This window comes from Balearica regulorum, chromosome 16 (genome assembly GCF_011004875.1).
Source record: "Balearica regulorum gibbericeps isolate bBalReg1 chromosome 16, bBalReg1.pri, whole genome shotgun sequence".
Lineage (NCBI taxonomy): Eukaryota > Metazoa > Chordata > Aves > Gruiformes > Gruidae > Balearica > Balearica regulorum.
In genome coordinates this window covers 13,867,837-13,893,865 of record NC_046199.1, presented here as the reverse complement: position 1 = coordinate 13,893,865, position 26,029 = coordinate 13,867,837, and the positions used below count along the sequence as shown (strand labels likewise).

Below are 26,029 nucleotides of genomic sequence, written 5' to 3'. Positions count from 1 at the left end.
CCAACTGCAAAACTGTTTCTGAACAGAACTAAATCATAATCAATCCAAAATAAATACAAGAGACAAAGCCATGAAGACCTAATTCATGTACCCAACCCAAAACTTTCTGGGCTTCTACTTGGAATCTGGTAAATTCCAAGCTTCCCTGAAGGGTTAAACACTAGCAAATATAATCAGATTGAACTGCTGTCCTTGGGCTGGTGTTAGAGGGTACTTTCAAAATCCTTCTTTCTCAGGGAAGAGCCCTTGTCAGGCTTTTAGGACCAATGTGCAGTTGGAAAGCTGCTATCAAAGTTGCAGAATCTCACCATTCTTGAAACAACAGGCATATTCCAGGGGACTTTTTCTTGGTAATATAGATCACTCCTGCAGGAGGCCTCTAAGCTGAAATGCCATTGCTAGTTTTATTGCTTGTTTTAAGCTTGAATTTCACAGAACTCTCTCTGTTCTGGTTGTATCCCACCTGCTGGTATATTTTTGTTCCTAATCATGGGGAGACTTGCAGCACATTAACCTTCCAGAGGTAAAGTATTTCATCTTTCAGTGCTGCATCAGCAATAAAACTTGTGACTTACACCATTTCTCTATCAAAAAGAACTAAAAGCAGTGGTATGGATTTTAAAAGGTGAAATAATTGCAATAGAGCCACTATTGTTACCATCATAAGACATTTGTAGCAATAAATGTCACTTGAATGGGGAATGCTAATTGATTAATTGTGATGGAATAAAACTTGTTCCATTCCCTGGAATGCTCGTGCTATCGCACAGATTTCTCATCCACCTGCATTAAAACTGTCCTCACAAACCTATTCACAGCTCACAGCACGCTGCAGTCCCAACCAACAGCGGGATTTAGCCACAGAGGTCAGGATAACAGCTCCGATCTGTTCTCCAAGACACCCCGTGATCCCCCAGCAGAATCCTGCCTGCCCCCCGGCTGCGTGCACGGAGCCCCTTGCGAAGCGCCCAGGCGGCGTGCGGCGGCTGCAGCCCGAGTGCGGCTGCCCTCAGCAATGACTTCATCCCCGAGCCCCGCGGGAGCGAGCCAAGGTTACTGCAGCAGGCTTGAAAGCCCATTACACTGCTGAGGCGATTCAGCAGTTTTAGTAAATGTGGCATTTCTTTTACTTATATTTTTTTTTCTTCTTCATTTTCAGAATTATCAGTTGTTTGGGGATTTTGGGGGTTTTTTTTCCGGTTGTCATTTTTGTGTCTGCAATTCTTTACTGTGGTTAAAGAACAAGACTGGAAGCTCGGACCCCTGGGTTCTCCTGCTGTGCCTCTGTCTGGCTGGCTGGCTATTTATAGCCTTTCTCTCACTAAATTGCAGAAGTGTTGAGAGTTTTGCAACTACATTTTGGGGGCAGAATCCTGAAGTGTTTACTGCCAGGCAAAACTAAAGTCAGTTAGATTTCTGCCTCATCAGGAATATCTATGAAAATAAATAAAGCCTAAAATTATTTTTATCAGGTTCTAAGGCACCTTTGCTTCATTCTAGTAAGATTTCACAGGAAAACACTTGCTATTTTCCTGCTCTCTAAGAACAGTCACTAAACCCACATCTACCAGTCCAGGGGACATAATCCACAGGGTCTGCAACTGTGGATGGCAATTACATGGCCCTTTCCATATGGCTAAACAAGGAGAAGGCTGATAGTATAGGAGAAGCTGAGGACACTCGGCAGTTAAAACCTTGTAATTCTGTATTATCCACACCACACCTCCCATTGTAAATGCTATATCCATAATCAGAGAGTTTATTTTCCTTAGCTCCACTTTGATATTATTCAAATCCAAAGAAATCTGAAGTTTTAAATAACAGAGAGGACAAATTGTGCTTTCTGAGAAAGGGAATTGGTACTCCTGCTTGAACAGATGTTAAGAATGTTTCTGAGTGTGCTAGACTCATTTACGAGTCTTTTTCACACATTTGAATCTTGGGGACATCAGCAGTTTGTTCAATATTTTCAGCCTCCTTCCTAAATGCCACACTGGGAAAATGAGAGGAGGAAAAAAATGGAAAGAGAGAAAAAGAAAAAAAAAGGAAAAAACCACACACAGAGACAGAACTAATCTTCCATCAGTGTGACAAACAGTGTAAGCGAGAATCAAGGCAAAATAGTCAAGGCAAGGAAGGCACAGCCAGACAGTTGGTAAGATAGAATCAGGCTGGAAAAATAGTGCAAGACAATTTTAACATACAGCTGAAACTAGTCACCTTCTGGACTGTAATCCTGGGATGAGTTTGGAAACATAAGGTTCCTCCTTCTGAGGGAGAGCTGAAGTGACACTGGCTCAGCATTAGCGAGACTGTCTCTGTGGTCTCTGCAGACACGGCATAAAAAGCAGCCTGAGCAAGCAGCACGTTGGAGCTCTGGCTCTCCTTGCTCCTAGCATATTTTAGTCACCTTTAGAGATGCGCTAAGGTTTCTTGGACTGGAGATACAGCAGGAGCAGAAACATCCTTTTATGCTAAGTTCATACAGTGCACAGAAGCATGGGGCTCAGCTGTGGTTGGTACACTGGGCGATACAAAAAATAATTAATGACAGCACACCAGTTTTGAATCAAAAGAATGATTGGTCTTGGCAGATGAAATTCAGCCACTTTGGTCTCTCCAAAGCACACCGATAGGCACAGCTCTTGGAAGGGGCTAGCTAAGCAACAAAATACTGAAAGGGAGGAAGAGACGTCTCTATGGAGGCTATGGTTTTGCAAGACTTAGTTTCTGTCCCGTTCTGCTTTTCTTCTGTCCCTTATCGATGCAAGTAGTTAGACTTGTAAAAGGTTTAATATTAGCAGTTATTATGGGATTCCTCATCAGATTACTATAGATCCCAAAAGACCAGCTGCACTTTGTTATTTCAATTTGTATTTTCAACTGAGCAGACCACAAGCCATCACCACTATCAGAGCCATGAGTCTCTTTATGCTCGCTTTGAAGGGTACTGTGGTTCAGCAGAAAGAACATTGCTCTGGGAATCAGAAAACCTTATTACTGTTCCTAGGCAGCTATTGCCCTACCATACAGCTTTGAAAAACTCACTTCCCTCATCCCTGCTTGTTTTCCTCCTCATATTTGGTGTGTCTTGTTTCTAGGCTAAAGCTCTCTGGGGCAAATATTTCCCCACCCATGTTCCTCTAGAAATGATAGTTCAACTTTCCTTCTGTACTGAGTTAAGGAACAATGATTTTGTCGAGCATCCTTCTTTTCTCTCAGACATTCTGATATAAATTCTTCTAATTTATAGTAGAAGACTAATAAAAGTTTCCTGCCATTGCTAATTTCAGAAGGCTGAAGCTGGGGCACACAAGTAAAGGGACACTATCAGATAATTTACTTTCCCTCCTATGCTGACAAAATATAACACCAGTTTTATTTGTGTGTGATTTCCTGTTTTCAGCTGGAAGCATTTCACCAAATTTAAAACACACACACACACACGCACCAAAAACTTCAACAAATATTTTTGTTTGGATAGGAGGTTTCTTGTCCCTGGTGATTTTCCATCATACTCGGAAGGCCAGCCCCTGAGCGGTGTATTATCAGTGACAAGGCAGACACAGCGGTTGTGGATAATGGGGCCAATTTTGCTCTCAGGCAACCCCAGTGACTTCATTGTCTGGTCTATCTGATGATAGGGTATAAGATGGTAGAATGACTCATCAAGAAAAAAAAAGAAATAGGAAAAAAAAGGAAAGGCAGCCAAGTAAAGACACAAGGCTGTCTCCTGAAGATGATTTTAATAGCAAGACAGCAAGAGAGCTTCAAAAATGCAGCAAGAAGCCAGAAATCTCTGCAGAGTGGGGCTCAGCAAAGAGCTATGATGCTATGATCCACAGTGTGGAGGCTAGGGGTTTGGAGGCTTTGATTTGTTATTTGAGGGGGTGTTTGGTTTTTTTTTGTTTTTTTGGCTCTTCTTTTAATAAAGCCAGTCTCCTATTTCTTGCTCCCAAATAGCCAGTTTCTCCTCTTTCCTCTAAGCACACAGGCCAAGAAAGGGGAGCTAAAGTTAGTCCCCTTTTTGTGTATGCTAACTTGGAGCAACAGCAACTCTTCATAATCACTGCATTCGTTAGATACGAGCTTTTAAAAATGTTGCTTCAACATATAATGAATCTATTATATTATTACTTCATTCTCAGAGACACAGAAGGCCCCAAACAAGGTCAGGATCCCTCAATGCAATGCACTGTACAAATCCCTGCTGAGAAAGAGTCCCAGTTCTTAAAGCATTTAAATAGATACATCAATCAAAGGGAGAGGAATAAACTGGCTGACAGCCAAATTAGATGAGCAAGACATTTAAATTCCCAGTGCTCCAAGTCTCCTGCCCAGTGCACTTGGTTCCAGCTCCCCTCCTTCTGCAGAGGTACATGGCAACCTGGTGAGAGAAGCAGCGCAGTATACACTGTTCCGCCTGTTTCTGAAAACATTTTAAAATATGTCTTTAGCCAGTGCTGGCTGGGAGTTGTCTGGTCACTAGACTCAGCAGAAAACTTAGGGAGAGAAGCTGCAATATTTGTCCCTGTGACTGGGAAATATTTTGCAAGTCTTATGTTTTCTCAGCTCATCCCACTGCATCTATTTACTCAACTCAAGAAGATTTGAAGAAACATGAGTAAAGGACTGAAAAATTACACTGAAAAAGAATCAGACCAATTAAGTGACAGGAGAACCAACACCACAAGAAACAAAAAAAAAAAAAGAAGAAAAAAGAGACTTGTGGGTATTTGGACTGATACTAATTAATTTTTCAGTTTCTGAAAAATGTTCCCAAGCTAAAAATTTGTAAAGTCACCTCAAGCCCACTTAAAATTTTTACAGCACCTTTATAAAATCCTCAATATAAAGATTTTTAATAGGATTAGAAGTCAGAACATAGACAACACCGTTTAAAGCTCGACAATGGAACATACATAGTCTCAAAGTATTTGAGGAGTCATGCTCTAATGTACTAGATGCTTGGGAACATACTGCTGGTATTCTGCAGTTATTTAGATAATGTTCTGATTGTGGCTTGAAATCAGTAATAACAAGCCATATGTTCACTTTTTCTGAAAAAATATTCTTTATTAATTCTATCAATAGTTGCCCTATGAATTCTAAGGCAAAAAGCATATAATCTGTTCCTATGGCATTTGAGTAAACTCTGGCTTACTTTAAAGGTCAGGTAATACTATAAGGTCTCCTCAGGATATTTCTTGCTATGAATCTATTGGATACATCTCCAGGCTTCATTCCCTGTATCATTTTATGCACCAGTAACAGATATACAAATCTGCTTTGAATGAACTTGAATGAAGATTTGTTTCTATAGAATCCTTCTCACAGAGGAGAAACAAATATGTGTAACCCGCACCTCCTGCCAACCCAAAACCTTATCAGTTGGTTTTTAAGTGGTCCGTCTCAATTAATGAAGCTGAGAGTCCAGCTGTCCATTACCTTGGCTTTGGAATGCAGATAGGAATCCTCCTAAAGGAAGAGGATCTATCACAACATCTGAGAACCCAAGCACCTGACTTTGGTTTGGAAATACTGCCATCTTAAACTGGAAGGTTGTTTCCAGTCCTTGTGGACATAAAAACATGATAGTCCACGCAGAAGATTTTTCTACATCTCCTTCCAAACAATTTATGTTGAAAGAGGACCTAGATAAGTGGTTTGACATACTTTATCTCATCCTCCAACCAGAAGTCTACTGCAGTTAACTAGATTCAATTTGAAGCTCAGTTCCTTCATTTAGGGGGAAAAAAAAATCAAATAAAAATGCAGCACTTTGTGATAATCTCTCTCTAATCATCAAGGACACTTACTGTTTGAAAAATCTTGCATACTCAAATTAATGATCCATGTAGGATAGAAACCCAATGTTCTCAGTGCTGTATAAGACAATGCTTAACAAATAATAATAGTTATTACTAAGTCTTATGCACCACTGCACTTTCTAATACTGCCTTGAAGTGAAAAGGACAAGATGATGTGATAAGAAAAGCAGTTCCCAGGCTATTGCCCTCTCTAATGGAATCCCCCAAATCCAGAAATCTCAGACAAAACCTTGTTTTGAGGATATTTCCTATTTGTTCCTCACTAAATTAATTTAAAATTGGTGTCAGATAAGCAACGCCCAACGTAAATCTGGTTCACACAGTACACCACGTGCAAAGTAGGATTGCATCAATTTCCACATTTCAGATAACCCTTCATTCCAAATGTTCGAGGACAAGGCTAGTGAGACAACATGGGGGAACTCACCTCTGCTTACTAGCCATTCCCTGATTACATTATTTGAGCATACATGAGTTGATTTTGCTAAGACAGTACCTAATTATTGTATGTTACAGTACAACCAACATTAGGAGCTCGTGAACAGTCAGAACACTCATGATTGAAAACGATGATGAAAAATTAGAACTGAGAATCTGTAGATTGAACTTGCTTTCCAAGCTGGTGGCTACTGGAAATGGTTGATTCCTCAAGAGGGGAAAAGGGGAAGGAAAAAAACCCAAAAGCCTCAAACCAGAGCCTTCTGGATGAAGACTTCAAAGAATGTAGCTCCTTCCTCCTTTCCAGATGGAAAACAACTGCTCTAAGGAACACAGCTACATTTCAAATGAAGGAATTGGGACAAAGATTTTTGTTAAGAGCCATTGTACCAGGAAGAGTGATCTGCTAGTCAGCTGGTTCAGGATTCCGTTTGCAAACATTACAAAAATACACCACCGTTGTAAATCCAGTTTGAATATCCACACAAATTCACTCTTTACAAGGACTTCTTTTTGCCCCTCATTTCTAGTAGAAACAGAATTGCAGAAGTGTCCTTTAATTAGAAGGCAGTAATATCCTAAACAGTAAAGATGTAGTGCAGTAGAATATATACAGCAAGAAGGCAGTGGTTTACCCCCAATAAAACACATAGGAAAAGGGGGTAGGAAACAGTCATGCTTAACCCCTCTTTGTCAGTGAAAAAAATAAAAATCAAGTCACAGATTAAGTGATCTGGTTAGACTGGACTTGAAACCAATGACCTCCTTAGTCACCCCTAAATATCTGAGGCAGGTGATTGTCTTTCCACTCTAAGTTTTTCCCTACAATGCCCATCTAATTAGGTCTGCCTCTCTCTCTAGCAAAGGGAAAAATCCATTTTGAAAATTAATTTGAAATTTTATCCCAGACATCCTTCAATAAAAGGACAGGCTGTAGGTAGAGCATCATACAGTCAGTAATACTGTAAAAATTATCATGGTACTCAGGTACGAACACACTAGACTTCATTATTTACAGAACAGCAAAGAATTTTTATTCTGCCTTTGTAGGAAAATTAAAGTCCTCTCAAAGTATTCAGGATGCATCAAAAACAAACGCATCTGTTCTACCAGCACAGACGTTTGGTTATCGAACTATCCGGTACCTTTTAATAGAAAGCAGATTGCGGGTCTGTTGCAAAACGTGTATCAACTACATGTAAAACTCTCAGATACATTCAATGATTTAGTTTCTAACAGTGAACATCTTACCTCGTTCTGAGTAATACGGTGTGTTTTGTTTTGGGGATCCTACGGAGTCAGCTGTTTAACACCGCTGACGCACGGACGTAGATGGACAGGCAGCAGAGGGGCAGTACTCGGGTGCAACCTCACAGCGGTTGGGAGGGAGCGGGGTGGCACTGCGGCAGTCACGGAGAGATGGTGCAGGACATATCGCGCTGCAGAATGACAACGATGGTAACGAGCGGTGAGTGCAAGTGGTGGAGATGGAAATCCAAACAGCCACACATTTGGCAGCTCCCAGTAGCAGGGAGCGGATTAGCGTCAAGGTCAAATAAACATCATAAAACATTGCTTAAGCTGTCAATTAAAGAACAAACAAGCTCATCATAATTATACGAGATAATTGTTATCTGCTGGGTGTTAATTAGATACATTTTATCAGAGCTGCTGTCACTGAATGGAGAGTAAAACTGGTCAAAGATATATTTTTTTAATTGTAATGATTTCATAACCAGTTTTGTTCTTCCTTCAGATGACACTAACATCTTATTTTCCCCGGGTATGTTTTCTTAACTATACTACTCCTTTGAAGAAGTTCTAAATTTTCAAAATAAAATTATCCTACTGTGTAACTACGCCTACCAAAGAAAAGCACGTGTAAAGAAAGATCTAAAAATAAAAATTGTAAGAGATATTTTCACTTTAAAATGGAAATAAAATAACTTTCCCCTTGACAGTTTAAAAAAATAAAGTGTTCCATTTTATTAATTTTAAATTAAATGGAAATTTCAACCCACTCTAAGTGATAAATAAGGACCACAATGCCTGAAAGATTAGCATGTAGGTCTTGAGTAATGGCAGATCTGGCCCATTATCTAGGGCAAACACTGTCCTGAAGGCTTTCTCACTACACGAGAGAGGCTTTGGGTAAGGTCCTGAACGCAAGTGAGAAAGACGGGATGGTCCCAGAGTCCTGTAGCACAAAGGCTGCAGCCTCCCGGTGTCCACTCCCCACCCTGAGAACAAGGATGTGAAACCATCTCAGAGGCACACAAGGATGGAGTAAATGCTGGAAAACACACGTCGTAGTTCTGTTCAAAGTCTGGTTAATCAAGTATCACACTGAAATCCAAACTAAGTGTATAATGTTCTTCCTCTTCCACAGTCACACGCTTGCCTCCCCCCATTCCCCATCCATTATGGCAAGCCCCTCTCCAGACAGAATTCCTCTCCAGAGTTCACTGTGTATCTGTCCAGGTTACAGTTGCCTTAATGTATCATTTTCTGGCAAGAAAAGACAAATGTCCAATATTTATTCAATCAATAGAAATATCTGAACTTCAGCCTTGGGGCAGGCACCTTTTGTTCTCTATTTGTACATCAGCAAACACATAACAGGAACTTCCTGACACTATTGCATTGAACAGCAGCGATAAAAAGGAGGGTTAGTAGGCCAGCGGGAATACCAAACTGCAAGCTTCATTTACATTCAGGATTTATTCATTATGAAGATAACCAACATTTATTTCATAAGATACAGAGCTTGGTATAATTTGTATTGGGTTTAGTACAGAAAGAAAATACCAGAATTTTTTTGAGGAGAACAGTGGCACGAAGGTTTACCACACACAGCCTAAAATAGTGTGAGAAAGGAACTGACTTCAGCTTGAATAATAGTCATTAAATCAAAACACTGGAAAATGCATTCCTTGTAAGAACATAGCCACTGGAGGTTTGCCCGGTCCTAAACAAAGAGTAGCAGTTCACAGCTGTAGGAGACATAGTGTGGGTATACACTGATCTAAGGTCTAAAATATACTTGTGGTCTGCAGCAAACTTGGGGATTCCAGCGGCTGTTGTGAAGGGACATTTCAGGTTGCATTCATTCCTGTATTTGATAATAGCATTTCTCTGGAGTTCTTCTAGCATCTCTGCCTAAGTTACTAGAACAGTTGCATGTTTAAGCTTTATAGTGAAAAAAAAATTAAGAACTAGCAGAATTATATATGCATGAAACAGTAAATCCACTCATGGTGTATTTCAAGCAATAGGGATTGTTTTCATGGCAAAAAGCGTTGTGGACATATTCCAATATAGTGACAAAGTTCAACGTGACTCGTGCAGGTAATTGATATTATTAACGCAAACAGAAAATTTGAGGTCACTACTGGCAAGCAGTATAAAAATCAGGTTTGTTTTCTATGAACACTGAAAAGGAATTACAAGAAAGGCAAACTGAACAAAGATCAAGTTAAATATTTAATATATACATGTATATTTAATATTCTTCTAACAATACCTCATTCATAGCTTATGCAACCCAAACGGATCACAGGTTGAAGATATTTCCTCTTGTTTCACAAGTTAAACATTATAACACAATGTCCTTTTTTCCTTCCTTCCTACATTATATGTCTGTGTTATTGCTTAGTAGTAGATACAGCCGATACGTAGGTGAAGAGCTGATACCTTTCAAATCTATAGACTTAAGCGAACTCAGAAAAACTGGATAAGGACTTGGAGTAGAGACTATAAATCCTTTGAACTTTGCAGAGGCAGACCCAAAGCTGAAGTGAAGCCGAAGGCATGATCCAAAGACTATTGAAAGCAATAAGAACTGTTCTTTTGCCGGATATTGAGAAGTTTTGCATCAGCAAAATGAGCAGCAGTCAGACATTCAGATTTAAAAATAATCTAGAAAGCAGAAATGAGAGGAGGGAATAGAAGCAAGAGCCAGCAGACCCTGTTAACTTTTCAGATTCTTTAGAAGTTTGGTCTAAGACAGAAGAATTATTCCTTTGCACTTGGGCTTCTTGCCAAAGGAGCTTTTCAAAGAGACGTTTGAGATAAGAGGCGGCAGGCATCTATCATAAGTCACCTTTATCAGTTCCAGGATGCATGATTGCTAACAAGGCTGAACACATTCATTTTCACAAGATGCCACCAAGAATGAAGGAAGTCAAAGCAGCATCCATTGACACTTGTGGCTCCCCTCCTCTGACCTGGGAACTCTGCTTCTGATGATCCAGTCTTCCAAAAGAGTGATACTTAAGAATGCCCTTTACGTTTAGAAACTAGCAGATATGAGATCTGGAATTCAAACATGAGTTTCCATTACCTTTTGTCTTTCAATGACACAAGTGCACGAAGAGATACAAGATTCTGGCCTGCTCTAGTAAAGGAATGCCTCACCTGTGACACGAAGGAGCAAAATGTTGGACTGTATTACTCATACCCCCAGAGATGTGAGGTTTGTGAAGAACGAGCTACACAGAAGCTATCCGATACCAGACCACACAGACAACCTGGGGAACAGCAGCGCTGCCACCAACTACAGTAATCAGGCGCAAGCATCTGCCTGGCCAGGGAGATCCAGACTTTCATAGCCTCATTCCAGAACTGGGTCCAGACGACATTTGTATTAGAATAGCCAAGGGGCACAATCAAGTATCCTGAACAGCAGCAGCATTTCTCACCCTGTCTGATAAGAGTGTGTCAGGATGTGCACACGTGCTGCAGTAACTGAATTATATGTTGATTATTTAACAGCACTAAACAGCTCATGTCTGTTCAAATCCCACATGAGAATGAGAATCAAAGTCCCCTAAAATTAGCAGCTTGAGAAACTCACACTGAAGTATCTGAAAAACACCTGGAGTCATGCCCTGACAGACAGTGGCCTCTAAGGGCTGCGCACCGCTGTGGTTCCTGTCTCAGCTCCTAGCGCCGAGTTTTCCTTGTGTGCCATTCCCTGCTCCCCCACACCCCACATACACCAGCCCTTAACAATCATCAACTGACCCACTTTTAGTGTCATATGTAGGGCAGGCAAAGGAATTTTCTTTCATATCTGGAACAATTCAGGTTTTGTTCATTTTGTCTCCGAAGGCAGAGATACACACCGAAGAGCATTTTTCCCAAACTCTCACTGCGCGTGCCAAGCAATGCAGACACCTCTGCTGCCTTCCATGAGGACAACCGAGTTACTCTTATAGTTATCTTGTTCCAGCACCTAACAATCAAATTAAAAGAAACTCAAATCAACCAAATTAAATTGATTTCATTGCAAATAAGGATTTTTATATTCTGATTTCCTTTTAGTTCATATTTTACAGCAAAAGGCTGTAAGGATGCAACCCTTCATCTTAAACAGATGCAGAAACGGACTGCAGAAAACTACAACTGGCAGATGGATTTATAAAACAAGTAGGTCGCTCCAGTTTTGGTTTTTGTTTTTTTTTTTTTTCCCTTCTCAACAAGCTCAAGCAAAGCAAGATCCATCTTCTCCATGAGAAATGGCCAGGTTTGGTACCAGAAATATCTCTGGTACATCTCCCACTCTGTCAGGCAACACTCCTCCTGTGAAACCCACTGTGCTCTGCATAAGGCAACTAAAGGGTTTGTCTACCTTCTTTACAGAGAGTAGTACACCATGGAGATGGGTGTAGTCTCTCAGGAGAATGTTTTGTATGTAAAAAATACTTTGAGGGCCAATCTGGAAGACATTTTGTATTTTTATATTACAGTTGGAATAATCCAGGCAACTGAATTAAATTCTTTATAGGAGGGGACCCTAAGGTTTTTTAACAGTGACAGTTTCTTTCCTTTTCTCCTTCTTTTGTAAATCTCCCAACTCCCTTTAAAAGCCATCTCTCTGACCCACACAAGAAAAGGTCAGTTATCCTGCTGTTCTGAAAATATATTTATGTGCCAGATTTCTAGATATTCTGTAGTATTGCAGTTTTGGAACAGAAACACAAAAAGAGTGTGCAAAGACAGAAACATAAATGTGTGGGGCTCTAGAGCTCACTAGGAGACACTGAAGTCTATACGAGAGGGAAGATACAGCTCTAATCACCAGTTTTGAAGGCAGCATTAGGGAAATCAATAACAGACATAAGACGACATCTTAGCACTGCATATATTGTAACAATGAAAAATCACCTATTTAGTGTTGATGGAAAACTTCGCAACCTCTAAATAGTATAAATGTTGGTGTTTTTCTGCTAATTCACTAATAGCAAATTTTTCACATATATGTGACACGTGCACAGAATATCAAACCATTCCTAGGTATGCTGATGGGTGGAAATCCAAACTTGAATTATCATCCACCTGACACGGTCCCCAGGGCTTGCAGCACCTCCACTGTCCTGCTACTCCATTTGGTTTCTCCTTATGTCCCAGTAGCTGATGAACTTGGAGGAAAGCAACTACACTGCATATTGTCAGAGAAGATAAACCAGTGGGTTGGGTACAGACCACAGCTACGCTGCTGCAAGTTACGGAGCACCTCAAAGGTGGCGGAGTGCAGGTCTTGGGTGTTTCATACACAGCACATGCTTTCCTAGCTGGTGAATATAACTCATAACTGGCTTAACTTCTTAAAAGGGGCAAACAATAACGCAAGGCTCATTCTTGTCTTCTGAAAGCTGGATTGTTGCATATTAAGTTATACATATACCATTTTAGTCCACCTGCGCACCACTTAGGTCTTTTTTGGTTGGATGTTTAACATAACACCTACCTCATACTTCCCTAATTATGATTTCATTCACGCCGTTGCCTTCATATTCAATCATCATTGGTGCCTATTAATGTAACCTTTAACATGATCACACTAGTAATTAGGTAATTGCTGTTATTCTTGAATGCTACTGAAAGGTTTCCCCATGCAGCACTTATTTTTGCTGCAGGAAGATGGCAGCGACCTGCAGAATACCTGGCTGAACAGAAGGTGACAAACCTGTCTCTTGGTATCCTAGTTAAATTAGAGATTTCTCCTCTGATGGTTTCAAGTCCCAGAAAGGAATCTGCAGGAAATATCCCCAGAATTTTATCCAGCTCATTAGCATTATGATGCAATGGTATGTGTATGAATGCATTCTCATAGAATCACTGACCACACAATTTATATTGTTGCCAGCTGATGAAAACCATGTGTGTTACATCCTAGAGAGAGTACACTGCCCACGTTGTACAAAAGGCACCTGCTGAGTCACTTAAATATATTTTTATGTAGCTTTGTCAAGTTTACAGACTTAATTGAACATTTGTACAAAAGAGAAGAATTCAGTGCATTGTACAATAGATAGTGTTTAGTCTAGTACACTGATTTATGCTCAAGTGGGATAAAATCTAAATTTCATCTTTTCTATTAGAGCTTCCTGAATACTGCCAAGAAGTACTTCTTGGAATAAAAATGAACATTTGTTCTAATGTTTGTAATTCTTTTTATTCCTTTCACTAGCAAATCATCTGAGTACTTTTTTTTATTTAATTTTTTGTTCTATTTTTAGGAACTGACAGAAAATTCAAATCATGTAAATATTTCTCCAACTCTTCTCCTCATTTCCCTCATTATATTTACTTTGGGAATGATTTGTCTTACTGCCTTTATGACTTTTTCTCCATTTCTTCATAAAAGCTACAATTAAGCAGGCACAGAATAATAAAAAAAGCAAAAAAACAAACCAAAACACCCCCATATGGCTAAGATAGCTAACTAAACATCATAAAACAGGCAAATGGGAAGGGCTCCTGACCAGCCCAGTGATTTAAGTATATTTGCATGAAGCATATGCCAAACAACACAGCAGAGGAAAAACTAAGAAAATTCAGTCGTGGGAAATCCAAGAGCAGAAAAGGGATAAAGCTTTTGAATAAAGTATTTAATACATCCAGTTCATCCAGTTCTGCTCCTTCTTCCTGACCCAGAACCAAGGCCCATTCAGAGAGTCTGAACAGGAAAGAGCCTTTGCAGTTATTTTGAACTAGTCCACAGAGATCTAAGGAGCAGAAAACATTTTACATACTACACGTTTACTTTTGTCAGGGTTTCTCCTTCGCGCAAAGCATTTCAGTGATGGCACATCAGCACGTACGCGGTGTACAAGTCAGTGCTGTTGGCATGCAGAAGTTAAGCCAAAGCAGGCTGAGAACTCTATGCCTCTCCCCTATCAAATCAGTAGTCCCATGAATACAAGCGTTCAGGGTGTAGAAACTATAGAGGATATTTATATGTCAAGTCGTAAGTGTCCTGAAAATAAATTTATGCTTTGGAGAGACGAAAAATATCCACCCCAAAACATAATGCAAAGTATATAGTTTAAATAAATAGATTTATAAATATAAGTATATATATTTCTTTTGTAATGAAAATGAAGAAAAAAAAAGATCAAAAAGACTAGTTTAGAATTATTCTGAAAACTTACTACCAAGACAGTACTAAACTCAAACTTATATTTGCACTGAGAAACAGATGACTGACTTTCTCAACATCAGCACATGTACCGTGGAATGTGGATTTAACGGGATGCAGTTGTAAAAAGGGTAGGTCACTTTAAGTCTATACAGGAGATCTTCTGGCTCACAGTCTTGAGGCAAAAGAATGCATATGAGGTTTGAAAAGATGCACATTCATCCCTCACATTCTCCCACACCTCTGGCTATTGTTTGCCTAGGAAGCAGAAGTAACAACAAGCTTGTGTGCGCTGCTACAGAACTGAGAGATTTTAAAGATTAGTTCGTGAATTTTCTAAATCCAACCCTCAAGAAAATATCTAAATAACCTAGCAACAACGTTTGGATGATCCATTGCTTTAGAGATGGATTCAAGGTGCAGAATTTGTATTCGAGTCATCATTTCTAAAAAGCAGATCTGAGGCATTCAAAGCTTTGGGCCTGATTTAGGGTGTTCCAGGCGTGAACAACGCCAAATTTAAGTCAGATACTTCGCTGGCATACCAGTACCTCTGAACTATGTACCTTTATGCTGGCAAATAATGTGTAGATATGCATCTTCCTCGTTACAACTGAGCGTTTTTTGAGAGATAAAGGCAGATTTCATCTTAGAATTTTGTATAACCTCATGTCTTGGGTTTTGTCCTGAGTCAGTCAAGGTTTGTCCAAAAGCAAAAAAAGCCATTTTCTGAATCATAGCCAAGCATCCTTCCCATGGGAGAGCAAAAAAAAGGGGTTCTCATCACTTGCTGGGGTGAATTACAAGAATTACGTGACTAGACGGGGGAATTTCTTTCTGAACAAGACCCACTTTCTCCATTCCTCCTGAACGAACAAAGACATGCAAGAGCATATTTCTTTGTGCTGCTGCCAAACAGTGAAAATTTATCATCATAATTAAAGAAACAAATTGCCAAAAACAAATATTATTTGCAGATGGATTCCTCTGTCTTCTGTGAAAATTCTCTGTTTACATTTCAAATGAGTGGAAAAATAAGATTATACATTTGAGAAAGCCCCAGGCCAGCTATTAGGAGAGATAGTGGAGCTCTGAACTTTCTCCTGCAAAACACACCTGAAAGACTTTCTAATTTCTCAGCATGTTGACATTATTTAAATTCCTGTCTTACTGAAATATAGCCAAAGCTGAAGCTCTAGCCTCCAGAAAATAAACTCTTGTTTAATAATGTGATGGGTAAATGTATCCAGGAAATGTCACAAAATAAATCTGAGATAAATTAAACAAAACTGACTTCCTTTCTTATGTCAGATGCCTCTAATTTTGGCAGTTTGGGGTAACAAAGGAAAGAAAGCAAGCACTTAGAAATGAAAATGTCTGGTTAGCGACAGAGCTATAAAGAAAAAGTAGCACATTTCCAAATCTGTAACAGAATCTAACAACATATGACCTGGGTCCTCTAGCTACTCTGTACACAAATCTCAGTCAGAAGCACATTATTTCTCTCTATTTACAATGTTGACTATTGCTTAGGAATACGCGTGCGGGAGGGCCCTGCATCAGAGAATGCTAGGGGCTGTGTTCATCCATCCTGTACAACGCTAGATATTCCTGCCACTCCTTGACTTTCAGATAACCGTTTCCTACAAACCATCTGCTAAAAGAACACAACATCAGGATACAAGACTAACTGGCACCAACACCAGATGTGTGGAGTTACAGATCACAGAAGCCATTAAAATAATGGTAGACATGGTTCTTCATTAATGGTAGACATGGAGAATTGGCAGTCAAGACTTACACAGGCGGTTGATAAATAGCCTTGTAAAATAAAATAGATTCATATAATATATGGGGAAAACACAAGCATTTAATATGAAGGAAGGGTAATTTGGGGTCAGAGCAAAACATGGAAAATTGTGAGATTGCAGTCTTTTCCTCTGCAATAACTAAACTTCTCCTCCTCCTTGTTTAATTCCTTTAGTACCTGCCTTACCCTTTCAATTTTTCCTCAGCAGAACTGCATCCTCTTTCGCAGGATGCTCTCCCTCGCAGGGTTACACAGACTTTCAGCAGGGCTGCGTGCCACGAGAGGCAGGATTTGCCGGCTGCTACCTGAGCCTGTCACCTTTTACAGATGAGCTCCCCAGCTGGTTGAGCAGATGCTGGCTGAAATAAGGAAACAATTATCTTTGCACCTGGCTGAGTCCTTTAGATCTTGCTAAGAGATAGATGACCAACCATGAAACTATGCTAAATAGTGGCCAAGAATATTTAAGAGATTAAATGTAAAATTTGCCTAAGTCTTGTGGGTAGAGGTGATATTTTTTTTTTGGGGGGGGGGGTCAGATTCTCTCTGGATATCATAAGGATGCCTACTCATGTGCCATTCTAACCTTACTCACTGCTCTGGACTGGGGGTTCATTTCTTTATAGAACCAGATGCTGCTCTGATTACAAAGTCACATGCCCTTGTAAGCCACACTTAGCAATATATTTTGAGTGGGGGTGGGGAAAAAAAAAATCTGTCAAATGAAAAGATAAGTGGGAACTAAAAGAAAATACTTATGCACTGAAACAAACCAGGGTAAAAAAAAAATCTCAGCCAAGCTTTGACCCTCTAGAGATTTAAAGAATGTGCTGTTTGTGTTATTTAGTACATAGCAATTGCCCATTTTCTAAAGAATAATGCTATTTCAAGCCTTTTCCCCACTCACTGCTTTCCTCTAATCTCCTTTTCTGAGCCTCCATTCTTAATGCCTCTCTGGGAGCATATAGGTGATGCTGAATGCTAATGAGATAATACCTACTGCAGCCCTGGACCAACAGGACTAATTTCATCCATTCCGAAGCAGCCAGCTGACAAGTACTTCATCAGGCACTATATGATTGCAGCTGTCCAGCCATTGGTGACTCATTCAGTGGGCAGTCTAGAGGTAGTATACCCACAGCGCTTATTTTAAGCTGTGGGGCTTCTTCATCGGTACCTTAAACATAGCCATGTATGAAATGAGGAAGATACAAACAGTAAAATAGCAACAGCAAATGAGGGAACAGTCTTCCCAGCAGATTACTCAGAGAGGGAGGGGAAAAAAGATCTCTGAAGTAACATCAGCTTTCCCTCACAAACAAATCAATTACAGCAAGATGCTTTGCTCTCCCGTAGTACCCTCCATCCAGTAGGACACTTTAAAAAACCAAAAGGTTTTCACAACAGCCTTCGAGAAAGGAAATATCACCTTCTTCACACGGATGAAGAAAACAAGGGGCAAGGAATGACGTCCTCGGGATCATACAGAATAGAACAAAGCCTAAAGAAAAACACCCGGAGTGTGCTTGTTCAGCACTAGAGTTGTTCTTGGAAGCATGAGATAGTTCCATATATTATGATCACAGAGCATCACATGGGGTAAAGGAGGGGATGAGAAAGTCTCACTGCTTCCCACAGAAAACCCCACAGTAATAAGCCTGGGGAAGGAGTTTTCCCAGAAGACTTCTTCCCACATCACTTATTTGAGAGGGTGGGACACCAAACCTCAAAATATGCAGCTTGACCTGACATACTTGTTTTTGCACAGTAAGTCTCAGACAGACAAGGCAGCTGCCTGCTAAAGGCATCCTGTTACTGCCATGCAATTCCAAAAGTTTATTTGGAGGGTTTTCTTAGCCAACTATCTCCATACCAATCTTCCAGTGTCTTGTTACGGGAGGAGAACTAGGGCAAGGGAGCTTTCCAGAGGGAGAACGAACCCCTAAGGTCTGAGTAGTGGAAGGCGTTGCATGCCCTGCGTGGCATCTTCCTCTGCGGGAAGAGAGGAATGCAGCCTGCCTTATGCACCAAAACTAGAGTCCTGAGGGCCAGGTAATCTTGAGCGCTTATCCTACATTTGACACTACCTGACACCCTCTTCCAGTAGATGATGGATCTCTGGCCCTCTGTGCCTCAGTTTCCTCCTTGTCACCTCAACAAGCTGCTTCACTGCTGTGAAGCAACGTAAGAATGAAAATGGTAGAGCCCATCCGGAACGAGAAAGTATTCTTCATTTTTCAGAACTTTCTGTACAGTTTTGCAGTTGCCTTAGGTAGGTCACAAAATGCCTGTTTCTCAAAGCAACTGAAATGAGGAAATTCCTCTTTTCTTTCTTGAGTAATGATACCAATAAATGCTATGCCACTATGCACTAAATCAGCATAACCCTTCACGGCTCATATGTCTTGAAAGTGTTTATTGAACTTGTTTTGAACTGAAGAGGACTGCAGCACCCTGGTGAAAAAGGAGGGAGGAAGAAGAGGTAAAGAGACCAAACAAATCCAACTCGTTCTAACAAAAAACTGCTCTAATCTCATAATGATGGAAAATTTCTGGAGAGACTTGTTTTTTTGCTCCTTATTGGGAGCCTTTTTGGCTCCCAATAAGAGCCAAAAACTTCAGGAGAGAAGGGGGTGTTTATATGAATGTACAATTTTTAAAAGCCCAGCCAAGTGCATAAGAGAAGCAAGGCAACGTTAGCCTCCAGAGAAATAACCTTCAAATCACAATTTGACAAACAATATCAAAAACTATCAGAGAAGCAGGCGATCTAGCTGACTGCAGTGTTTTCATTCCCTTCTCAGCAGTGTGACCTCATCACAGTCGCACTCGCACAGAATCCTATTACTGCTGCCTCAGCTGCAGAGCTGCAAGACAAAGGAAGGTTACAGACATCACTCCCCTCTGTGCCTTGCTAATCAATAGTTTTTATCTAATTTCTTTGCTTCAAGATACAGGAAAACAAGGTGCTGCATTTGAAATGGAAGGCTGGGAATAACTGAGCTTTGTGGGAATCAATACAAAATAGAATAGCTGACAATGTCATCCTGCCTGAAACGCTATGAAGACAGATTTTGAAGTTCCTCTAATTATCTAGATGTTTGTATTTTTAAACACTGACTTAGTGTCTGCAGAAAAATTGGCTTTATTTAATAGCCATTGTGGTTTCAGAACTTTTTGCGCTACTGGTTAGTCTGCTCAGTTTCCTTATATTTCTAGTCTGGATGGAAGTTTCCCTTTTGGTGTCAATTTAGGACTCAGCATGAAGCAGCTCTGCTGGCTTGCTGCATTTAGGTAGGTAATTTACACATGGCAACATAGCAGGCTGAACCCTGGCTAACAGGGATCAACACAGCCCTGCTGATGGACAGGAGTTATTGCAGTGGACATCCTTTTCCCCATTCATCTAAATGCTAGGTAATGATTAATAACCTCACATTATCTAATTTCCTCAAATTAGCTAATAAAAAATATGAAAGCCCAGCACTACTTAGACTAGAACCAGCAGGGTTAAGAAATCCCCTAATAGTCAAAGAAGCCCATAGATACTTAACTCAGAAGAGGGCAAGAGGTCAGAGTTAAGAAACATAAAATCATCTTCAGCTATACTGCATTATGAAATGGAAGCATCAATATTAAGGATCCTCTGTCTCTTCCCAAACACTGAAAGGCTGCTCCAAACTAAAGCACATAGGAGAGAGTTGAAAGGAAAGCTGCTCAGCCACTCCTCTTGCCTTAGTGCCTTTCACCTACGTACCAACTTTTCCTCAGCAGAACTGTATTCTCTTTCGCAGTCTTCCACGTAGGTATCAACACCAGCAGAAGCCCACTTCTTTCCCCCATCTCAACTCTTAGAGTGTCCCTGTGGGAAGTCATTAATTCCTTACAGCTGGTGGGTCTCTGCACTCATGACAGGCAGCTGTGTTACTGCATCCTCCCCTGCCCCCCCAAGGTGAATTAACACTTTCCCAACAGCCCCGTAGCCAAATCAATGTGTACTTCTACATATCCCCTCGCTTTGTTCCCACATATTACATCCCAAATACAAAAGAGGCAGCAGAAGGGACATTGGAGTAGAACACATCGTCCAGATCTGCTCAGCCAACCCCTCTTCAACTGCCTTCCAACTAAGGGACTTCAAGGTCAGAAAGACAGGGACTTCCCAAGTGGCTACAGTTTTCCTGTTGTATGTGTGCATCGGTTTCTGGGAGGCTGGGAAGGCAGGCGCCTATCACGCATCCAAGCTACTCTAGGATTCTAAACTGAGCCATTCCTGTACTTGCTTCCCCTAAAATCCAGCAGGTTTTTCTCAGCGCGTGCCTGCCATATGGCAGTGGCAACCAGTGCTTTGTGTTAAAAAGAAGGGCAGAGGAGTCCTCGTTATCCAGTTGCTTAGTGGTTAGCTTGGTCAGGACACGGATCCAGTTTCCTTCTCTGCTTGGAGGGATTCAAACCCTCTTCCCCGGACATCTCCCCCACTTTGAGGTAAAGATCCTCACCATGGGGCTGCTGCAGAAAAGGAACCATTCCCAGACCCCCCTCGCAATGAAAGGGATGGCACAAGTCCTGCTTTATCATAAGGGGGAAAAAGGGGGACTGGAGTACTTACCTTTAATAGAGTGCTCCAGACAGCTAATCCCACATGGGAAGAGAAATGAGCCACCAGCGCTGAGCAAGGAGCCTGCAGAGGGGTACGGCTGAAGGCACACCCTTCGCCTGAGCGGTGGCTGCTTTAAGCAGCTTCTCCCAGCATGTTGCCTTTTCTGGCTGCCATTCTGCGGCTCCTCGCTCAGGGCTGTGGATCCCACCAAGGGGGCAGGCAGCTAGAGCTCGGCATTTTGGCATCCACATCATGCTTTGGGTCTTGGTCTGAGGTGGGCTTAGTGTTCCCTGGCAGTTTCCTTTCAACTCGTGCTGCTATTAGAATAGCATCGTCTTAGGCTTTGGCCGAAGAAATTGTGAAATCAAGCGAATGCAAAATTCCTTCTGTCGCAAAAAGTAGCTCTTGCATATGAACTGCAACTGCTTCACAGCTGAAGCTTCTCAGCTAGAGTAAAACATTATTTTTTCAGTAAAGCATAAGATTTCATTTTTGTATAATTATGTGTAATTAATATGGTTAGCATATAGCATCTATAACCTCCCAAAAATGCGGTGCAAGCACTGACTATTCCATGACGCTACTTCACTGCAGCTTGCGATCTTATTTTGGAATGCTCTGAATTTGGTCTAGAAGGGGTTGTTTTATTTTAAGAATTTAGCTATAACAAACTCTAAAACTCATTCAGGATTACAGATTCGCTTCTGTTTAATGGATAAACCATGTTTTTCTGGAATGAACTTTCATAAATCTGCCACTAGCCAGGTTTTTAAATAAAAATATAATTTGAATCTAATGGGAAATTGCTCACTTGTCAAACAGTAATCCTTTCTCTCATTCTTACTTTCTTTGTAAAGTGCAAGAGTGTAGAGAGGTAGATAGACAGATAGATAGATAACCACTAACAAGTCCATATCTGAGCTGCAGTAAAGGCAAGAACTGCTTTATAATATATGTTTGTGCAGTTGCTTGGCTGATGTTTTAATGCTAACCTGGCAGGAAGATTAGCTGCTTACCCAGGGAAAACTACCAACGCAAGCAGTTCTTATGTTCTAGACGAATAGTAAATTCAATTTAAATTTAGTAAAGTTTCAGATTCAAAAAAGGGAGACATTTTTCAAAATGTCAAAACATTTCATGTTGACATTTTTTATCTAAAATGTTTGTTTCAGAAATGCCAAAAAGTTTCATTTTGACATTTTCCAAATTGAACTTTTTTTTCGAATTGGCATTTTGCATGTAAAAGTTCAGGTAATGTTTAAAAAACAAACCTTCTTTAAGACAAGCTAAATAGGTAACAAATGAAGTGAAATATTTCAGTTCAGGTCAAATAAAATATTTCCCTTTGATCAAATACAACTTTAGTGTTTCCCTGAAAAGACCACTTTTATTTGAACTCACAACAGTTTTTCTCTAGTTTTTTATTCATTAAACAGAAGAGAAGTTTTGTCTAAATTTATAAACATTATACTGATGTTTAATAGATTTCTTTTGGTTTTCATAAGTCTTACGGTCAGGTTCACAAATGCGGTCTTGCATCTTAGTACATCATTGTGAATCTGAATGATTTTAGATAACCAGGTGCAGCTTTTAGCCCATCAGAAGCATGAGATAAAAGATGTAACTTAACCTTCTTTAGCTAATGTTTAGGCTAATGGGGTTTATTTTGTGTGTGCTATGGGCTAAATTTTTTGTTAAAGATCATTCACCACCAGAGGGTTCAATTCACACATATATCTGTGACTTGGTCTTGGCTGAGGAACAGCCAGGATTTTATATTTATGAAGCTATATTAAAATTTAGGAAAGGAGCCTAAATATTTTTCCTGAAATAACGGCCGAACCAAATTACAAGCTAGAGGTCTGGAGATGGATTAGATCAATTAGTAGATGAGCTGGGACAATGCATTGTTTCATCCCTTAATGTTGAGATCCTGCAGCTACAACAAGGTAGAGATCAGTTAAATATTTCACATGCATTGTGTCTGATTTATTTTATACTAGGGTGTGTTATGAACTGGCTAAAGGAATCAATCAGAGAGCTGTTAGTAGGTATCATGGAGATATTGCCCTCTATGGAGAGTAGATCAAGTTGCAGATGTTTGAAAAGGGTCAGTCCTAACATCTAGTCCTTGAATGGGGGGGTGGGAGGGCAAGGGGAGCCAGGAAATAAGAAGTCAATCACCTTGAATTGCCAGGTAAGTATTACAATAAACTACCAAATATATTTTTATAAGCATCTAAGTGGAAAAAGAAGATAAGGGTGAAATTTAATCTGATCCAGGGATTTGTCAGCATCAAAGGAGGAGGTCCTACCTTTTTCCCCCTTCTCTGCATTCCTACTGCTTACTTTACACCTGGTCCATCTCATTGATGGACCAGCTCTGCTCCAGATAAGGAAAAAAGGTGCAGATTCCATATCTATTGACATTAATAACTTCACTGTTTCATGTGGTATCTCAAAAGTAAATGGGAAAAACATAGTCTCAGTCTATAAAATTAATTAAAAACTGGTCATAAAAGAGCAGGTAGTAATGATCAGTGGTTCACTGGAATGATATAGGTGGGGTGCAATCCTTTGTCTGCTACTAGTCAATATTTTCACCACTGATTTTGGTGGTGAGAACACACCAAAAAAAGCTGCAAGCACATTGGACAAAGACATGAGAATGTAAAAGGATTCTGACAAACTGGTGAAATGGAATGAACAAACTAATTCAATAAGGAGAGGTGCAAGGTTCTACAGGTAGGCAAGAACAGCTAGTTACACAGAAGACTGAACAGGGCACCAAACAAGTATCTAGGTATTCCCATAGATCACAGGCTGAGCAAGATTCTATAATATCATATGAATTTTTGAAAAGTGGCATGACTTCTGGGACATGGGAGGCGATCCTTCAGGTCTACTGATCATTGGAAAGGCCTCGCCTGGAGCACTGCATTCAGTATGACCCTTCCAGAAGGCTGTGGATACTGGGAGAGAATCCAGAGGAGTGCCGTAAGAGGACCAGAAATTCAGGTGCATGAGGAAACCTTGATGGAATGTACCTTGCTTAGGGTAGAGAGGAAGAGACGGGAGGAAGATGCAAAAGCAGTCTACACAAAGGTAGATCACTAGAAGATAAACTGTTCTTCATGTCCATGTTTAGCAGGACAAGAAGTAAATTGCAGCAAGGAATGTGTCACATGAATGCAAACTATTATTAATTAATTATCATTACTAATTTATGAGTACTATACAGTGTGTCTGCCAACATTCTGCTAAACATTGCATAAGTACCCAGGCTGTGGGTACTTATGGTTAGTTACCACTCATAAAGTTCTCCCCAGAGACCAATTCTGGACATCAGCCAGCTGGTGTAGTCTTTCTTTAATTTAAAAGTTGTCCCACTTGCCCAGACCTATGAAGGAAGGCATTCTACATGTTTAATGTTGGACTAGTAGTTTTATGTCCCTTTGGCTGTTTATTTACTGAAGGAGAAGAGACATGACAGCTGTAAAATTCTTCAGCAGTTTGATTAAATTGTTTGGGTGCATCTTGGCCAAGAGAAGCAGCGTAACGTGGCTCAGGACTTGGGCTCTGCTGCAGGAGTAGAGCAGTGGGAGCGTGTTTGAACTGCAACTTGATTGATTACGCTAACAGATATTCATTATAATTAATGGGGAATCTCAGCAGAGTTAAGTTTTGTTTTTCCAAAGAACGCTAGTTAAATACAAACTGGTTATAAATAATTGGTTCAGTGCCACTTCTAGAAGATGTGGAGAAGCAGAGAAAGAGAGAAGTAACAAATCTTTGGGCCTGAGCAGAAATGGAGCTTGGGGACACAGAGTGTCAGAAACCTACTTAAGTCTCAGTCCAATTTCATTAGTAGCTCTGAGCCTCAGGAAAAAGAAAATACATAAAGCAAAATCCAGGAGTTGCATTAACACTGTGACATATTATATAATTAACATGTGGCATACTCTGACTCAGGAAGTCAAGGGGTTAAGAGCCTATGCAGCGTAACAGAGAACTAGATGGATAACACAGACATTAGTCAGGATCAACATCTGTAAGGAACGTCTGTTCCTGAGGCTGATTACTTGCACCTTTCTCCCAAGCACCATCCTATCCAGAAACAAGTTACTCAGAGTAGGAAAATTTTTCAGGACCAATCTTTTTTCTGTGAAAAGGAAGAATCCAGCAGGAATGACACATTAATTTTGAATGACTGTTTCCTTTTAAATAAAACTTAAGAATTCACAAAGGATCATTACAAATTTCTACATGAAACAGTCCCCTTTTCTGTTTGAGGTCAGTTTTTGTTTCAAAGTTTTTAAATATTGGTTTAAAATGCAGATTTTACAAAGCTCAAAATAGAACATCAGAATGACACTCTCCAAAGAACTGAAAGCTTAAAAAATTTCATGTCAGTGAAAATTTGAAAAAACGTTTTCAAAATACCACAGAATTTCATTTCATTTCGTTCATTTCCCATATAAGTATTGCCAGGAAAGCAATAACATCAGATTTCTACCATCTCTAAAAATATTGGAGAAGTCTCTGTAGTTGTGATTCATTAAGGCAATACCCACATAGCTGTGGGCAGGACTTGTCTCACCTAGTCTGAGACATCTACAGTGTTGAAATCCCTGTCTGAGCTAGTCATCACAACTTCCTTTAATGTCAGTGGTAAGAAGCTAGTGTGATACAACATTATTTTATGGTAGGCATCTAAAATAGGTCAGATGCATCCTGTTTCTCTCCACTGACAATAAAGGGAATCTAGATTAGATGTAGAGGTTCTGCCTTGTTGATGTCTTATGCTAAACATTCATGTTTCTACATAAATGAAGCAGTTTTAACATTAGGAGTCACATTCAAAAGGTATCACACAGCATCTGTTAAGACAAGCACAAGGAAGACAATGTCTATAAGAGGTGTAA

At 40.2% G+C, this 26,029-nt stretch overlaps 1 long non-coding RNA gene across 1 annotated transcript in view; it reads right to left on the bottom strand.

The window, feature by feature from the left end:
* The window catches only part of LOC142604081 (uncharacterized), a 78,468-nt gene that overhangs the window by 30,418 nt on the left and 22,021 nt on the right, over positions 1-26,029 (bottom strand). Inside the window, exon 2 of the long non-coding RNA XR_012837974.1 lies at positions 7,521-7,708. This is a non-coding gene — a long non-coding RNA (uncharacterized LOC142604081). The remainder of the gene's footprint in view (positions 1-7,520; positions 7,709-26,029) is intronic.